Source organism: Felis catus, chromosome A1 (genome assembly GCF_018350175.1).
Source record: "Felis catus isolate Fca126 chromosome A1, F.catus_Fca126_mat1.0, whole genome shotgun sequence".
In the NCBI taxonomy this organism is placed as follows: domain Eukaryota; kingdom Metazoa; phylum Chordata; class Mammalia; order Carnivora; family Felidae; genus Felis; species Felis catus.
The window spans coordinates 56,725,036-56,741,706 of record NC_058368.1 but is presented as its reverse complement, the minus strand read 5'-3'; the positions used below and the strand labels follow the sequence as shown (position 1 = coordinate 56,741,706).

General features: G+C 34.8%; 1 long non-coding RNA gene across 1 annotated transcript in view; it reads right to left on the bottom strand.

Moving 5' to 3' along the window:
• Positions 1-1,965: 1,965 nt before the first annotated feature.
• The window catches only part of LOC101091991, a 131,849-nt gene continuing 117,143 nt past the window's right edge, over positions 1,966-16,671 (bottom strand). Inside the window, exon 4 of the long non-coding RNA XR_006595952.1 lies at positions 1,966-2,473. This is a non-coding gene — a long non-coding RNA (uncharacterized LOC101091991). The remainder of the gene's footprint in view (positions 2,474-16,671) is intronic.

The following is a 16,671-nucleotide window of genomic DNA, read 5'->3' as shown; positions in this document are numbered from 1 at the left end:
CCTCCCAGATCCTCCCCAACAATCATTTGTTCTCTATAGTTAAGAGTTTCTTCTGGTTTGCTTCCCTCTCTTTTTTTCCTTTTCCCCTATGTTCATCTGTTTGTTTCTTAAATTACACATACGGGCGAAATCATATGGTATTTGTCTTTCTTTGACTGACTTCTTTTGCTTAGCATAATACATTCCAGCTACATCCCCATTGTTGCAAATGACAAGATTTCATTCTTTTTGATGGCTGAGTAATATTTCATTGTGTATATATACCACATCTTCTTTATCCATTCATCAGTCAATGGAAATTTTGGCTCTTTCCATAATTTGGCTATTTTTGATAGTGCTGCTATAAACATTGGCTACATGTGTTCCTTAAAATCAGTATTTTTATATCTTTTGGGTGAATACCTAGTAGTGCAATTGCTGGGTCATAGGGTAGTTCTATTTTTAACTTTCTGAGGAACCTCCATACTGTTTTCCAGAGTGGCTTCACCAGTTTACATTCCCACCAACAGTGCAAGAAGGTTCCCCTTTCTCCACATCCTTGCCAACATTTGTTGTTTCCTATGTTGTTAATTTTAGCCATTCTGATTTGTGTGAGGTGGTATCTCCATGTAGTTTTGATTTGTGTTTCCCTGATGATGAGTGATGTTGAGTATCTTTTCATGTGTCTGTTGGCCATCTGGATGTTTTCTTTGGAAAATTTTTATTCATGTCCTTTGCTCAATAAATTGGAATTTGCTTTGGGGCTCCTGGGTGGCTCAGTTGCTTAAGCGTCTGACTCTTGATTTTGGCTCAGATCATGATCTCACATTTCATGGGATGGAGCCTTGCATTCGGCTGTAAGCTGAAAGCATGGAGCCAGCTTGGAATTCTCTCTCTCCCTCTCTCTCTGCCCCTTCCCCATTCACATTCTCTCACTCTCTCTTTCAAAATAAATAAACAAAATTTTAAAAATAAATAAATTAGAATTTCTTTTGAAGATAGTACAAATCATAACCATATGTTGTGAGTTAAATTGTGTCCCCCTCACCCAAAAGACATGTTGAAATCCTAATGCCAAAATATCTACGCATATGACCTAATTAAGTTAAAACAATGTTATTCTGGATTAGGGTAAACCCTAATCCGATGACTAGTCTTCTTATTAGAGGAGGGAAATTTGGACACAAACATGCAGAAGGTTGGACAACATGAAGACACAGACACACAAAGAAGAATGGCATGTGAAGAAAAAGGCAGAGATTAAAGAGATGCATCTATAAGCTAAGGATCACCAAAAATTTCCAGCACCCACCAGGAGTTAGGAGGAAGAATGGAACAGATTCTCTCACAGAAACTCCAGGGTGAACCAATCCTGCTGACACCTGGATTTTAGTTGCCAGTACTGTGAGATAATCTTTTTTGTTGTTTTAAGCCCCCCAGTTTATGGTGACTTATTATGACAGCTCTGGAAAACTAACACCATACTTTTGGATATGGTAAACACATGATGGATTGAACAAAAAGTTGTAATGAAAGTTTAAAAACACTAAAACCAACAGCTTCTTAATAAAATTCAACTGCACATGGGAAATTCACCAAGACAATATACTAGATCATAAACAGATTTTCAATTAATTTTAAGGGATTATACATACATACATATATGCTCTAACTGCAACTATATTACATTAAAAGCCTATTAAATACCTAGGGGGCACCTGGGTGTTTCAGTCACTTAAGTGTCTGACTTTGGCTCAGGTCATGATCTCACAGTTTGTGGGTTCAAGCTCTGTGTCAGGCTCTGTGCTGACAGCTCAGTGCCTGGAGCCTGCTTCAGATTCTGTGTTTTTCTTTCTCTCACTGCCCTCCCTGCCCCCTTGTACTCACTCATTCTCTCTCTCTCTCTCTCTCTCTCTCTCTCTCAAAAATAAATAACATTAAAAAAGAAGATACACAGGATAACCCTAAATATTTGGAAATTAAGCAAACATTTTCTAAAGAATCTGTTTGTCAAAAAGTCACATGAAGTATTTTTAAATAAATCGTAATGAAAATATAGCATATCAGAACTTATACTGCACCTAAAGCATTCTAGGGAGGGAAATGTATAATTATAAAAAGTCAAATCACTTATTGCAAACAGTTTAAAATTATATATCTAAATTTTACGGTTAAAAATAGAATAAGAAGAATAAATGAAATTAGAAGTAAGCAATAGAAAGGAGACAATATACCTGAAGTAAGCAATAGAAAGGAAACAATATACCTTTGCTTCCCCTTACTGAACTTCTGAAACTCTAACTGCTCACAACAAGCCCTCCAGGATCTCTTTATCACTTGCCTCCTGAAAACATAGCCACTAATGCATAAATCTTTTTACCACCCATCCTACCTTCCTGAGTGCTGATTATGAGCCTCTCGGGAGGAGCCTTCTGCAGAGTGTGTAGAACTCTTCTGTTTCTGGAGGTGGAATGAGACCAGGAAGTCTTCTTCCCTGTGGGGAAACAGGTTCAATAATTCCTTATATTTACATAAATGGATTAAGAAAGCTTAGGGCAGAAAGCCGCCACCACAGGACAAAAGCGCCCAAGGTTAGTTAGGAAGATAGTATAATGGGATCCTGAGTAACTTGTTATGTCATGTGCAGGGAATTACTTTCCATCTGGCACCAATATACTTTGATCACAAACCCCACTTGCCCCCCCAGACCCTTTGTTTCTTACACACAAGTTAACAATTACTTTCTGATTGTCTTCTTCATGTTCACTACATGTGTTAAGATCTTGTTTTCTTCACGTTCACCACATGTGAAGGATCTTAAGTGCTCAATAAGAGCTCTCCTGTTTGGGACTCTCATCTCCTTCTGTACGTTAGCCTCTCTCATATTCAATTCTGTGTCTACTCTCTTGCTGGACAAGAGAGAACTCCAGACTCCGTCTGCAACACTTCCCTTGTGGGTCAACAGAAAGATTTATAAAATTGAGGCAACACAGAGCTCATGGCCAGGGCTGAGAGAGATGGCATTCCTGAAACCATCTGTCAAAGAATATGAAGCTAGAAGGGAGAAAGTTAAAACTTTACAGATTTCTCTACATTGAAAAAAAAAACCTGGGGGTGCCTGTGTGGTTCAGTGAGTTAAGCATCTGACTTCAGCTCAAGTCATGATCTTACGGTTTATGGGTTCGAGCCCCGAGTCAGGCTCTGTGTGACAGTTCAGAGCCTGGAACCTCCTTTGGGTTGTGTTTGTGTGTCTTTCTCTGCCTCTCCCCCCACTCACACTCTGTCTCTCTCTCTCTCTCTCTTTAAAAAATAAATAGACATTTAAAAAATCTGTGCAGCATACCACTGAAATCCAAGGGAAGAGCAGACATGGCAGTGGACATGAACAGAGTGACATTTGCATGCTGTCTCTTTTTTCATCTCCAAATATTTAATTTTATTGATATTAAAAATATGTATTTTGAGAGTTTTTAAATTAAATATCCATAATAATACAGTTATTTTGGAAATTATACCAAACTACTTATTGAGAAACATCATTGTTATTTTATCTTGTGTGATAAATCTATCATCTTAGTTTGGTTGTAATATTTAAAGCCAACAGAACATGTGTATCCTGCACAGTGCTGAATAGTGGTGGTCAATAAATGTCCACCACTATTAATTAAATGATGGCGTAAGCTTAGAAGAGATTTGTTTCTCAGGAAATAAATTGTTTATGTTTTGTTTTTATAGAGAAACAAATTATTTGTTTCTCTATAAAAAATGAATTCACTCTTTTCCATTCTCTGATCTACTGATCTACTGTCAGGGTTCCTTGTGTCTAAAATAAATGAAATCAGAAAGCACTGAATACCTGTTACCTTAGCCCATTCTTCTTAGAACCCTAGAACAAAGAGGAGGTGGAATGGATTTATAGGACAATAGGAAGATATTTAGTACAGTTCACTATGTAAAATTTCAGGATCTACTCTTGGATTTTTTTCTATATTGAAAGTCTTTTTCTACATTGAAAAGCCTAACTCAGAGGAAGTACCAAGTTCCAAACACAACTATATTAAGTGTTGATATTAGTTCAGCTAAGACCCTATCTGAAAATTAAATGTCAGTCACACATAGTGGTTTTTATATAAGATTGTGAAGTAAAACAGGGATGATGATAACAAGAGAGTAATATGGAATATAGTTCCCATATTGTTCCTACCTCTGATGCTGACATAATTACTAATAATGTCTGCCTTTTTCCATTGCACGTTCAAATGTCCCCTTAGTATCTAACATTTTATAACATCTACTTTACTTGATCATGTGTTCCATGCCTTTATTCATATAGCATACAATTCCTTGTGTTCTTGTATTTATTGGATTTCTGAAGTTTTTCTTTGACTAATATCAGGCAAAAGAATAATAAGGAGCACCCAAATTAATCTCATTTTGTTACAAACACTTTGCTCCACATTAAAGTGCAAAAATGTTCACAATCCTCCACTTTACCCCAAATGCACACATCTTTGCATTGTAATGTCGCAGCTCCTTTCAGCAATAAAATGAATCTTTTCTTTATCCTTTTACTATGGGCTAGACTTTGGATTTGTTTTGGCAATACATATATGAGAATTAATATTGTGTGAGGTTTGAATCCAGGCCTCAAAATACCATACAAAAATTGTATGTTTCTTCCCTTGTTCCAGAAATTTTGTTGTCATTGGAACAAGGCTTCACTAGCCTAGTAGAGGATGAAAAACTATGTGGAGAAACAGATACTCAGCCAAAAGCCAGTCAACCCTACAGAAGCAGAGCTTTCTTGCTGAGAAGTCAACATCGAAGCTGATTTCTAAAGACACATGAATGAGCTCAGCTGACATCAGAATTACCCAGTTGAGACCAACTGCTGATCATGTGAACAGTGAGTTTAAAATTAGAATTTTTAAGCTTGTAAGCTAATAACAGTATGATATTATTTCATTTTCTCTTATTTTATAGCTTATTTCTCAGCCACATGTCTCCAGCTAGCACCATAACTCATTCTTCAGCATCAGTAAATCATTCTATTAAGCCCAGTCTTTATGGGTAAGGGAACACAAAATATGACAAATGAACTCCATACCATGAGTGCATTGCTATACTTCTTTGGTCAGATATGATATGTGTGAAATATGTTGATGGATAAAGGATGGCAAAGTTTCATGTGTGGTGGTGTTAGAAGAGCCTTTGAGGGCAAAAATGGCAAATCCATACTCAGAATGTGATTCAATATGTGTGAGAAGAGATACCTTTCATTTGTATTGTGTTTGGAGTCCAATGTAATTGACCTGCCACCTGGTAGTTAGCGGGAATCCCACTGAGATAATGCCATATCAAGTAAAATGATGGCCAATGATGGCCAAGAAGTGTAACATTTACATTAACCAGTGAAGTTTGCATCAGCCAAGTAAACAAGTTAAAAGATGTAGAAATCAGCACCCATGCATCTCAAAAGACTTCAGTTGGCATGCTGACTTCTGCCATTCTCTCTATAAATATGGCATTGTTTTTGTTTTATATTTGTGGCTGAAAGAAAGACTCAAATATAATGCTTTCAACTTGAGCATTTTTTTGCCATAATGTCTCTCACTCCATGGTTTAGGAAACCAAAATGGAAATTCTGCCATGTAGTAAACGTATAAATTTTGACTATTCATTTCAGAATTGAGGAAATAATTTGAAGAGGAAGCCATAGTCCCACTGAAATTACTTGGACTCAGGCCAAGATTCCATTTATCAGATGACTGCCACAAATCTTTGCACTGAATGAAAAACTATAGTAGCTTTTGAGGTGGCCAAAGGTCAGCTCACATTCAAAGTCTATATCTAACAACTCCTAAAAGGTTATTAGAATAACCATTACTGTGGACAGGTTAGTGTTCTGCTCAGCAGACCTCAACAGACCTAGGACCGTTCTTGCTATATATGTCAAGCAGTGCTTTTAGAAGCTGAATTTCTATTTAATTTCTAGGTGCCCTGAGATCATTTAACCATTGTCACAAATCCTTGAGCTTAAAACACCTAATTAACTTTATGCCAGTGTAGTTTAATTGTGGTAATTGCATTCATGCTGTCCCTCATGGTTTACTGTTGCCAACTGGCCTGTGTCCCTAGGTTCTATTATCATCATGACATCAGGATGCCTGTGTCTCGTGTAGTATCACCCTTAGTCAACACTGATGTACAGAGAGCTTTTCAAGGGTAAGGGAGTATCTCTCAATAAACAGTGGTCTTAATATTTGGTTATGGAAGGTCCAGCAGGGAGTTATTTTTAGATGCAGCTGAGAAATGTGCACTCAATTGATCCACTTCAACATCCCCATATTCACATATTCCTAACTCTTTAGACTGCATTCACTTCAATATCACAAGGAAATTACAGCGTTTTCATATTATTAATTAATGTCATCATTGAGCCTGCCTTTGAATAGCCCATCTAATATACTATTACTTCCTGTTAATCAAATCAGCACTTTAAAGCTTAAATGCTTTTCAATATATTTGACCAAATCAAGTCTTTGTTATGTTTCCTTTGGTCTATTACACTAGAATCACTTCCACAATTGCTCCCAGTCTTATGCCAATAGAGATCCTAGAAATCTTATAATTTTTTCAATGTCAAGGTGATTTTCTCCTGGATCAGGACTTGTGCTTCTTTAGCAGGATTTTATTAGGTTTGATTGTCATTAGGGACTTGAAGACAATGAAAGGAATAAAAGGTAATGTGGGTGCACCTAAGAATAACTGACCTCAGTTTGTAAAGATAATGCCTTGCATGTAACCATCAAAATGCTGGCATGCAGAGATCAGATTCCTGGGTAGGAGTGGGGGCAAAGGAAATTTAGGAAAAACTGGACATACAAGGTCCTTAAACTCATTATAATTCAGGAGCTGAGGGACCTCTTCAAAGATTTTGGAAATATCTCTGGTTTCTATGCATATTAACTGTATATTGATAACTGCTAAATTTTTGTTCTCTGTGTTTGTTCTCTAGAACTGTACGAAGAAATCAGGTGAATCTGCTATCTTTATAATCACTGTAGTTGCCATAGCAACTAAGTACCACAATGACTTGTTCTCTAAATATTATCCCTTCTACCTATAATTCATCCCAAGTTACCACTGGTGATAATTTGAGCAATTCTGAGATCGCTTCTACTACAGATTAATCCTGTTTGTTCCAGTAATATGGCTTGAATATGTGTTTGCCTTCAATATTTGAACAACCTGACACAAATACATGCTTCCTGGGCTATTTGTAATACCAATTTTTATATCAAGTGCAATAAAGATAGCCCTACCAAATAAGAATTATTACAAAGGATTAATTTACAAAGATGTGGGTGGGGTGAGGGTAAATGCAAGGATTAATGCACGAACCCAAATCTAGCAAATTGTAGTTATCACTGCCTACAAGTATGAAGGAACAAAGACAAGGTGGAGATATCAGAATTTAGAACAAGAGTGTAAAACAGGGTAAGGTATCTTGAGAGGAGCAGTGACCTCTGCCCAAGGAACACAAGAAATTCAAGTCAAACTCACAAGGGGAATTAGGGAAATAACTACTTAGATCCAACTGGAAGACCAGTTGCACAGGAGCACATTGATATAACTAATCATGGAGAGTACCTACTGAGGCAGAGAAAAGAAGGAAATAGGTGGAGAATGAATCTAGAAGAGCAAATGAAAGGCATCGCCTATGCCTTTATAATACCTTTATTCAAAATAAATACAGTTGGAGCTGTTAATAACTGAGATCTTAGGGGAAATTTTGGAGGACTACAGTAAATGGTACTTGAAATAAGAATGCACGGTCGGTATTTTTCACACATCCTATGGAGGTATCGTTACAAATATGCATACAGAAAAATCATCAAACACATGCACACACACACACACACACACACACACACACACAGAGTCTAGAAAAGAGGTATATTCAACACCCCCAAATAGGATCAAGGCCTAGAGTTGTAACATCATTTATTGCAACCTTATTTCAACATTAAAGATATGTTCATATTGTTTCTTTAAACCTATTTCCAGATTATCAATTGGTATCGATTGGTATTGATGGCCAATCGTTTTCAGAGGCATAGGATTACCCAAAGACACGAGTAATACCAGAAATAATGGGAATGTGGGAAATGTTTAAGTACACATGCATTCCATTTCTAGAGCTTCTATACCACCTTCCTGTGAGGCATGATTCTCCTCTTACACTCAAACAAGACTCAACTCTTTTAGGGCATTTTCATTAATGGGGTGTGTTATATCCCACTGTTTTCTTTGGGCCAGCAACCCTTTTAAGAACTGGCAATTGTTTAAAAACCTTAGGCTTAGTCACTTTTTATTTAGGCTTACTACTCTAAGTCTAGAATTATATCTTTAAACAGATGGACATTTATTCACTCAAAATATTTAAGATAGCCATGAGTTATTCATTTTTAATTCTTAACTAGAGTTTAAAAAATAATGAATAGTTCTGCTTTCAAGGCAGAACAAAACATGTATTTGTAAATTCTGGTAATTGCTTAATTAAGTTGAAACATTTGCTGAATATATACATGGTGTCAGGCACTCCTCTTACCAGCAATGATATAATGGTGATCAAAACAGTTAAAATCCCTGCCCTCATAAAGCATCAGTTGTCATGGATACCTGCATTCTGATGAAATGCAAGAGCATCTGGTACCAAAATGGATCCACATACTTTGTCAGTTCTTTCACATGAAGAAGGTATTATACAAAGAAGTAAGTGGGTATGGGTGTTGGGTATTGTGTGGAATGGAAAAGAGGATTCGATGGCATAATTAAGCTTCTATGCAAAGAGAACATAGAAACTACGGAAATAATACGTAACGATGGTAAATGATTAGAAGATTACAATAAAATATTTTTAAAATAACTTATGTGTCCATACTCAGAAAGAAGTTAATTTTTTTGATATCTAGAAACATATATTTATATATCTACATATACATATATAAGTAGCTAGGAAGACAGATATCCAATCATCTATATGTGCAATACAGATAAATATTTTTTCCAAAGTATGACATACTATGAAAAACCATTTACAATAGGATGATTTTACCTTGTAACAATAGCTAATAAATGTTTTTATCTATTTACTTATTATAAACTGTTCTGATTAATATACTTTTTATATGCACATTTACTTCCAGACTCAATTAGCTTCTTCAGCTAAATTCCTAAAATTTAGAATGCATTGTAAATACTACATACTGTAAAACTGCCCACCATAGGTGGATTTTGAGGCACTTCCCAGTGTGGAAGTAATTGGCATTTTTATACTTTTGATTCTTTACAATCAAGGAAAGTTTATATTTCAATTTGCTCACTTTTTCTCATTTGTTTCATAGAAGTTTGTTAGTTTTGTTATATGCCATTTCCTTTCTCATAAAGCCTGTTAAGATATTTTCCACAGACACCTTTTATGATTATATTATTCTTAATATTGTATTTTAATGACACTGTATTAAATAACATAGATTATTTTTTATTCTGTATTAAGTATCCACTTACCAATTAATATTTTTAAATTCTATGTAAATTCTATTTGACCTTAATCATTCATCTAGGGAAAAGTTTATATTAACTGTATATAAAAGTTTTCACCAGCCAGTTGAGTATACTAATTCGCATCAACAGATGGCAAATAGATGTCAGGATATGAACAAAGAGTATAGAAACAGCAATATCGAACCTGCCCTGGCCTTTACTTTCAATATCACATGGGAAAATTCACTTTTTAATTAATGCTCACTCTTAGAGTGGATCTTTTATTGTTTTTCTGGATGCTTCTAGTTATTGCACTGAACTTTCTGTGGGTCACTGAGTTATCCTCCGAACATTATACCTTAAATGACATCAAGAAAATGCTGAATCAGCACTTAAATTTGATCTCTCAATTGAGATAATAACTTAGTAACAAACACTTATTGAACACCTACCTGGAGGAAGCACTATACTAAGTGCTTTATATTTTTATGCATCATTCCAATTTGGTGCTAAAATAATCCACTTTGGTGATACAGAAAATAAGGGCCAGAAATTTAAATAACTTACTCAAATCATACTCTCACTAAAGAAAAGTGAAAGCCTGGCTTTTTTGGATTCTAGTCCTTCTGTTCAGACCTCTTTACTGCACTGTGTGTGTTTAATAACATGGCTTAAGGAGGCAAAAGAAAATCTATATTTAGTAATGTGAATAATAAGTAAAATCTTACTTTTTCATGCCAGGGCTATGCACTACATAAAAGTAGAAATGTTGTAATTTGACCATCTCTACAGAACCTTGAACACTACCTGGTACTTATTACTGGCCAACTTGAATCACAGCTATACACTGAAATTGACTATGTTGTAGGGCTTTGCAAAAGTAATGCAGAGTTTTATTCAGAACACTGGGGTTTAAATGTGTATGTGCCCAGGGGTGCATATGTATGCCTATGTAAATGGTACATAATTTCGTTCAGAAGTCCTGAGTTAAAGCTACAGCACTCATCATCTTCTAACTGTATGACCTCGGATGAATAATAATGCTTCTCAAACTTAACAATAAATCATTTAAAAGGATAGTTGAGAATAACAAAGGTGACAATGGAAAAGAAAGTGGTTTATAAAATGCAAATTAATCTGCAATTACTTGCTGTAATTATTATAACATCTTTGTTGTTTTAAATAGTTTAAAAATTGTAGCCAGGGAATCATCCCAAAGGTGGCAGGAGATACATTTGTTAGGAACAAAAGGCCTTTGAAAAGGGAATAAGATGAGACTCTTCTGTAGGGAGTTTCCAGCAGTGCTAGAAGATAACATCTGTCTAATATTCATAAGAGTCATACAGCCTGGCAAAGAACAGCAAAATGAATGAGTTTGCTAATGAGCACTAATTAACCTGTTTGGGTGGAAAATTTGGTTTAATTCAGCGGATCTACCACATGCTGACAGACTGAATTTAACACTAAGTGACTTTCACTAATTTAATTGATCAGTTTGAATCTCTAAGCATTTTTTGGATCATATGCATACAGATTCCATAACTGGCTACAACCCTAAAAATTTTTGGAAGAAAGATGTTTTCTTGTTGCTTTTGTTATTGTTAATATACATTATAACAGCATTTTTATTTTTCAACTTACAGGGAAAAATACAAAATGCAATTCAAGTAATGCTTGGGGAATGACAATTGTCTACAATTCTATGCTTACAGAGATAAATTGTATTTAATACATATTTCAGATATTTCAGAAGACAAACACCTTTGGTACAAAATGGATTATTTATTCATCTTTGTGATTTTTTTTTTTATTATAAAAAATACATTGCATGAATTTGGTCCATTTGAACTGTAGTATTCTCCAAACTCTGGGTTTTACTGTATCATCTTGTATATTTGCTTCCCTGGAAGGTATACTCAGGATCAGCTATCTCTACAATTTCTGGTATCTTCTAGTGAGAAAAAGCATTTCAAGACTATAGTCTGGGTGTTCAGATGCTCATTGCTCCTGGATGAGTAATTGCCTCCAGGCCTTTTCAAGACAACTTTCACGAGTTCATATGGGTAATTCCAATCCAAATTAAAGACAACAGTCTTTAATGAGTTTTACAAAAACTCATTCCTATTACATGTGTCTCTCTTTCACACCAGCATTGCTGATTATGAAGGATATAGGAGATGATAAAATTATATCATTCCATAATTGCTATTTTTTTTCCTCGTCTTTAATGATCACTTAGTCAGAAGTCACAGATTCTGTGTCAAAGTCTCTCTAGTATCTTTTGTTTATTTGAATTGTATTTCCTGGTAAATTCCTCAGGAAGAACTCGCAGTCAAAGCTTGCACTCTTTTACTTGAAAGTTTTGATGATTATATAATTTTTGCCTTTATTTTATAATCACATGTTCTTCCTAGATGCCCAAGAGATATATTTTTCTTTCAACTATTGAACTATTAGCATTTATGAACCAATATTCTCAGGAACGTGGTATACTATTTCAATAGTACTTTCAAAGTTTTCAGGGAGTTGCATTCTGTTTTATTTTTCTTCATGGAATCCTATCATATGTATGCTACTTATTAACCAGAAACAGTTGTTTATCATCTTTATTATTTGCTGCTTTCTCTCAAATGATTTTTATCTCAATAACTTCTCTTTTCTAAAAAAATATTTGTTTTGCCTTTCAAAATAAGGATTATTACCTATTAAGTTATATTTTATATACATTTTTGTAGAGGTCAAAGTCATTTTTTAATATATCAAATGGAATACTACAGAGAAGTGTGAAGGAATAATCTACAAAACAGATTTCAATGGTAACTAATGCTGAAAATATTTTGGAATATCTTCCTTTTTTACAAAACAACCACATTGTAAACAAATCTCCAGTGGATTATTCAGCATAAAAACACCAAGGTTTCAGCATCATAGCAAAACAGCTGCTAAGTTTAATGTAGTTGGTTTGCTTAGTGGGTTAAAGAAACTATGGTCATTGGAACCGTGAGGGACCTAAACTGATAAAGGATCACCCATTTCCAATAAGCATCTAACAAAAATTTCCTGGAAGCCTAACAAAATAGAACAGCACAGACCTGGAAAAACTGACTATATAAACATTTGTTTGATCAGCTAGTGACATTTATTATTCCTGTCATGTTTCATTGGTTATAATTCAGTCCTGTGGCTAAAACAAGACAGTCTGAGAAATTTAGTCCAACAGCAAGCCCAAGAATAAAAGGATGCAGATTTAATAAATAGTCAATGTATAACTTTCTGGAGCTGACAGAGGAATTACCACCAATTTGGTGACTTACAAAACAGAAATTTATTCTTTCACAGTTCTGGAGGCCAGAAGTCAGAAATCAAATTGTCAGAAAGACTATGCTCAATCCACAACACTAGATAAAATCCTTCCTTGCCTCTTCTAGTTTATGGTGGGTGCTAGTAATTCTTGGCATTCCTTGGTTTGTGCCAGCATAAATCCCATCTCTGCTCCTGTCCTCACATGGCCTTCTGTTTTGTGTGTCTTTCCTTTTAAATACAGTATCCATTGGAATTAGGGCCCACACTAATGCAGGATAAGAGCACCGTAACTTTATTCACTCTGCAAAGTCCTTGTTTCAAAATAAGATCATATTCACAGGTACCAGCGTTTAGGAATTCAACATGTCTTTCTGGGAGACACAATTCAACCCACAATAGTATGATAATCTCTGCCACCTTCAATTGCAACTTTAACCTTGAAATCCTTTCTCGTGAATAACCATAAACTCTCTTTTACTCAAAAGAAGGTATCAAAGATGTTATTTGAATAAAAAATATTCTCAGTTATGAATATTCTCTTCATATACTGGAGTTCCAATTTTATCTTCCTATAAAGATCATATTGTTACATTTTTCAATCTAATGATTACTACAGAGGATGTGATAAGTTCTTTTCCTTACCCATTAATGCCCTGCCAAGAGCATGCGAATATTTTCAGAAGTTTAAAATTAAAATATAAATCAATAAAGCAGTATATTTTTCAATGATAAAATAGTGACATCACCAAATTACATGTTAAAGTCTGGCATCACACTTTCAAGTTGAATTTTGAATTTGAATAAAGAAAGTAAAAACATTTCTGATAGCAAACAAGAGTTAGTCTGGCTAGTTGAGAAACAGTATTATTGAAACTAATTTCACTTGGCAGCTTCTCAGGGATGATTCTTCCCTGTTTGGAAATGAAACCTTAATACTATGACACCATTCTTATTGTGTATAGCTTTTACTTAGTCTCTCTAGATTTAACAGAGTTAACGCTTTGTCTTTACTTCTAAAATGTATCCAGCATTTGTCTTACTACTCATGGGCAATTTGCAGATGACAAATAAGCAGCAGTCATTATTAATTTGAGTGTATATGAAGATTTTCCAAGTAACCCATAGACAGAAAGATTTAAAGTAAATCAATTTCCAAATCCTCAATTTGTGCATATATTATATATTACACATTATATCTCAAAATCTGTATGCCAAATAATAGATAAGTATTTAAGACTTTATGGTGGCTCATTCCTCACCTCTCCTTGTACAAATAAGCATCTCCTATTTTACAAGACAAAATTCTCAACTATTCTGAATCTCACTGATGTGCATTGTACTTGGTGAATGGTAAAACAAGAATATGTGTCATGTTTAAAATGTTACAGTACTAATTGATAGGATAAACACATCTATTTCAATTTCTTGTGTTTTCCAGCTCACTTGCTTGCTTTCTTCTTCTTCTTCTTCTTCTTCTTCTTCTTCTTCTTCTTCTTCTTCTTTTTGCTTTCAAAAATGCTAGAGGAGGATATCCAATTGTAAAATGATACCTAATTTTTAAAACTCATCATTCACTACATAATTTTTCCCAGGGCTTGAAAAATGTTCAAACGAATAAGTGGTATTGTTATAAGAACGTATCTTTCATTCTTAGAGCCTTAATTCTTTCAGCAAGGGTTTCCAGTATTTATAGCTATGAAAACTAAAAATGAAGAATGCATTCATACTGAACACTGTCTCATTCTAAAATTTAAAGACTATTATTTATAGGGTCTCAAATTAAAAAAAAATACATAGGCATAATAAAGCAAACCTGGAAGTTTCATCTAATGAGGGTGTGGGCTGCAGGTAAGAAAAAGGAATGTCTAATGTTCGTGTTTATTTGGCAGGCTGTATCACTATAACCTGATCTAGATTTATTATCTATAAAGTTGAGATGACACTTACATTAATATGACATCACTGAAAATAGTGGGGTAAAAAATTCCAAACATCTACCTCTTTATGAAAGCAATGGAAAAAAAAAAAAAACTAGTAAAAAAAAGTATAGGCATCAAACTTTTTGGAACTCTAGAAACCAACCAATAGTGTACAGTAACCATATGAACAATCGTTTAGGAAAAAAACAGTTGAACCTTGGGGAAAAAAACAGTGTTTTGTGGAATTTTAACTTAACATAGCCCATTCCTTGCTCTTCAGTTCAGTGGTGACCTTGGAAATTCTGCCTGCGTTTCCAGTAACAGCACCAGAAGGAACATAATGGATCTCATTTTCAAAGAACTGTAATTATTTATTTTGTTTGGTGCTTCCTTGAAAGACTGGCTCAAAAGGATTCCCTTTATTTTGACTAAATTGAACAAGCCCAATGTGAAAGCTGAAACTTAGGGCAAGTATGAAGAAACACATATAGACAAATGTTTTAATCAGTTTCCTTTGAGGCAATGGATCAAATTTCAAGTTAACAGCAGAATAAGCACATCTTATTCAGGGAATAAGGGCTTTGAAAGCTCTGACACATTTTGGGAATGTATAAGGCCATGTACATGTCTAGGATTGTGTGCATCCTCAAGACAGTCTTGAGGAAGCCCTACTCCCTTACCTCTTGCTAACTTTGAAGCTATATGAAAGCAGGAATTGAAGGATAAGGCAGAGTTATAAGTGGACTGGCTGTGTGTTGAAGGCATTCCCAACACACACAGAGCCACTCTGATATTTCTTTTGTTCCAAGTATTTAAGTATTTGGCCTGCTCAATCATTAGAATGCCACTAAGCAAATGGAAGCAAGATTTCTTTAGCCACATGTAAACTTTTACAAATTTAGTTCAGAAAAATCATTAAACATATAAAATAACTACAACAGAGGTAAGATAATCTGATTTCACCACATTATAATTTTCAAAATGACCATTTCTCAAAAGAATTACAACACATGAAAGAAATAAGGAAATATGGCCCAGACACCAGAAAAAGTCAAAAGAAACTAAACTGATCCTGAGGAATCACAGATGTTGGGCTTAGTTTTCAGATACTTTATATTTTATTTTTTACTTTAAATTTTTTAACATTTATTTATTTTTGAGAGAGCACAAGAAGGGGAGGGGCAGAGAGAGAAGGGGACAGAGGATCCAAAGGGAACACCATGCTGACAGCAGAGAGCTTGAGGGCTTGAACTCACAAACCATGAGATCATGACCTGAGCCAAAGTTGGACACTTAAGCAACTTAGCCACCCAGGAGCCCCTGTTTTCAAATACTTTAAATCAGCTATTTTATTTTATTTAAATGTTTATTTATTTATTTTGAGAGATAGAGGGCAGGTGTCAGTAGGGGAGAGACAGAGAGAGAGGGAGAGAGAGAATCCCTAACAGGCTCTACTGCTGTCATCTCAGAGCCCATGTGGGCTCCGTCTCAGGAACCATGAGATAATGACCTGAGTCAAAATCAAGAGTCAGAAGCTTAACTTACTGAGCCACCCAAGCACCCCTAAATCAGCCATTTTAAATATATCCAAATAGCTGATGAAAACCTACCTAAGAAGTAATAGAATACATGTCTCACCAATATGTTATGAATTATAAATAATTAATTTTGTCTCACCAAATAGAGAATCACAATAAAAAGATAAAAATTATAAAAAGGAGACAAATACAAATTCTAGAGTTGAAAAGTATAAAAACCAAAATTTGGAAAAAAAAATAACTAGAGTTCAATAGTACATTTAAACAGATTAGGGCAGAAGAACCATTGAACTTGAAAATAGGTCAATCAGGATTACCCAGTCTAAAAAAAAAAAAAAAAAAAAAAAAAAACGGATCTTATGGGACCTATGAAATACTATCAA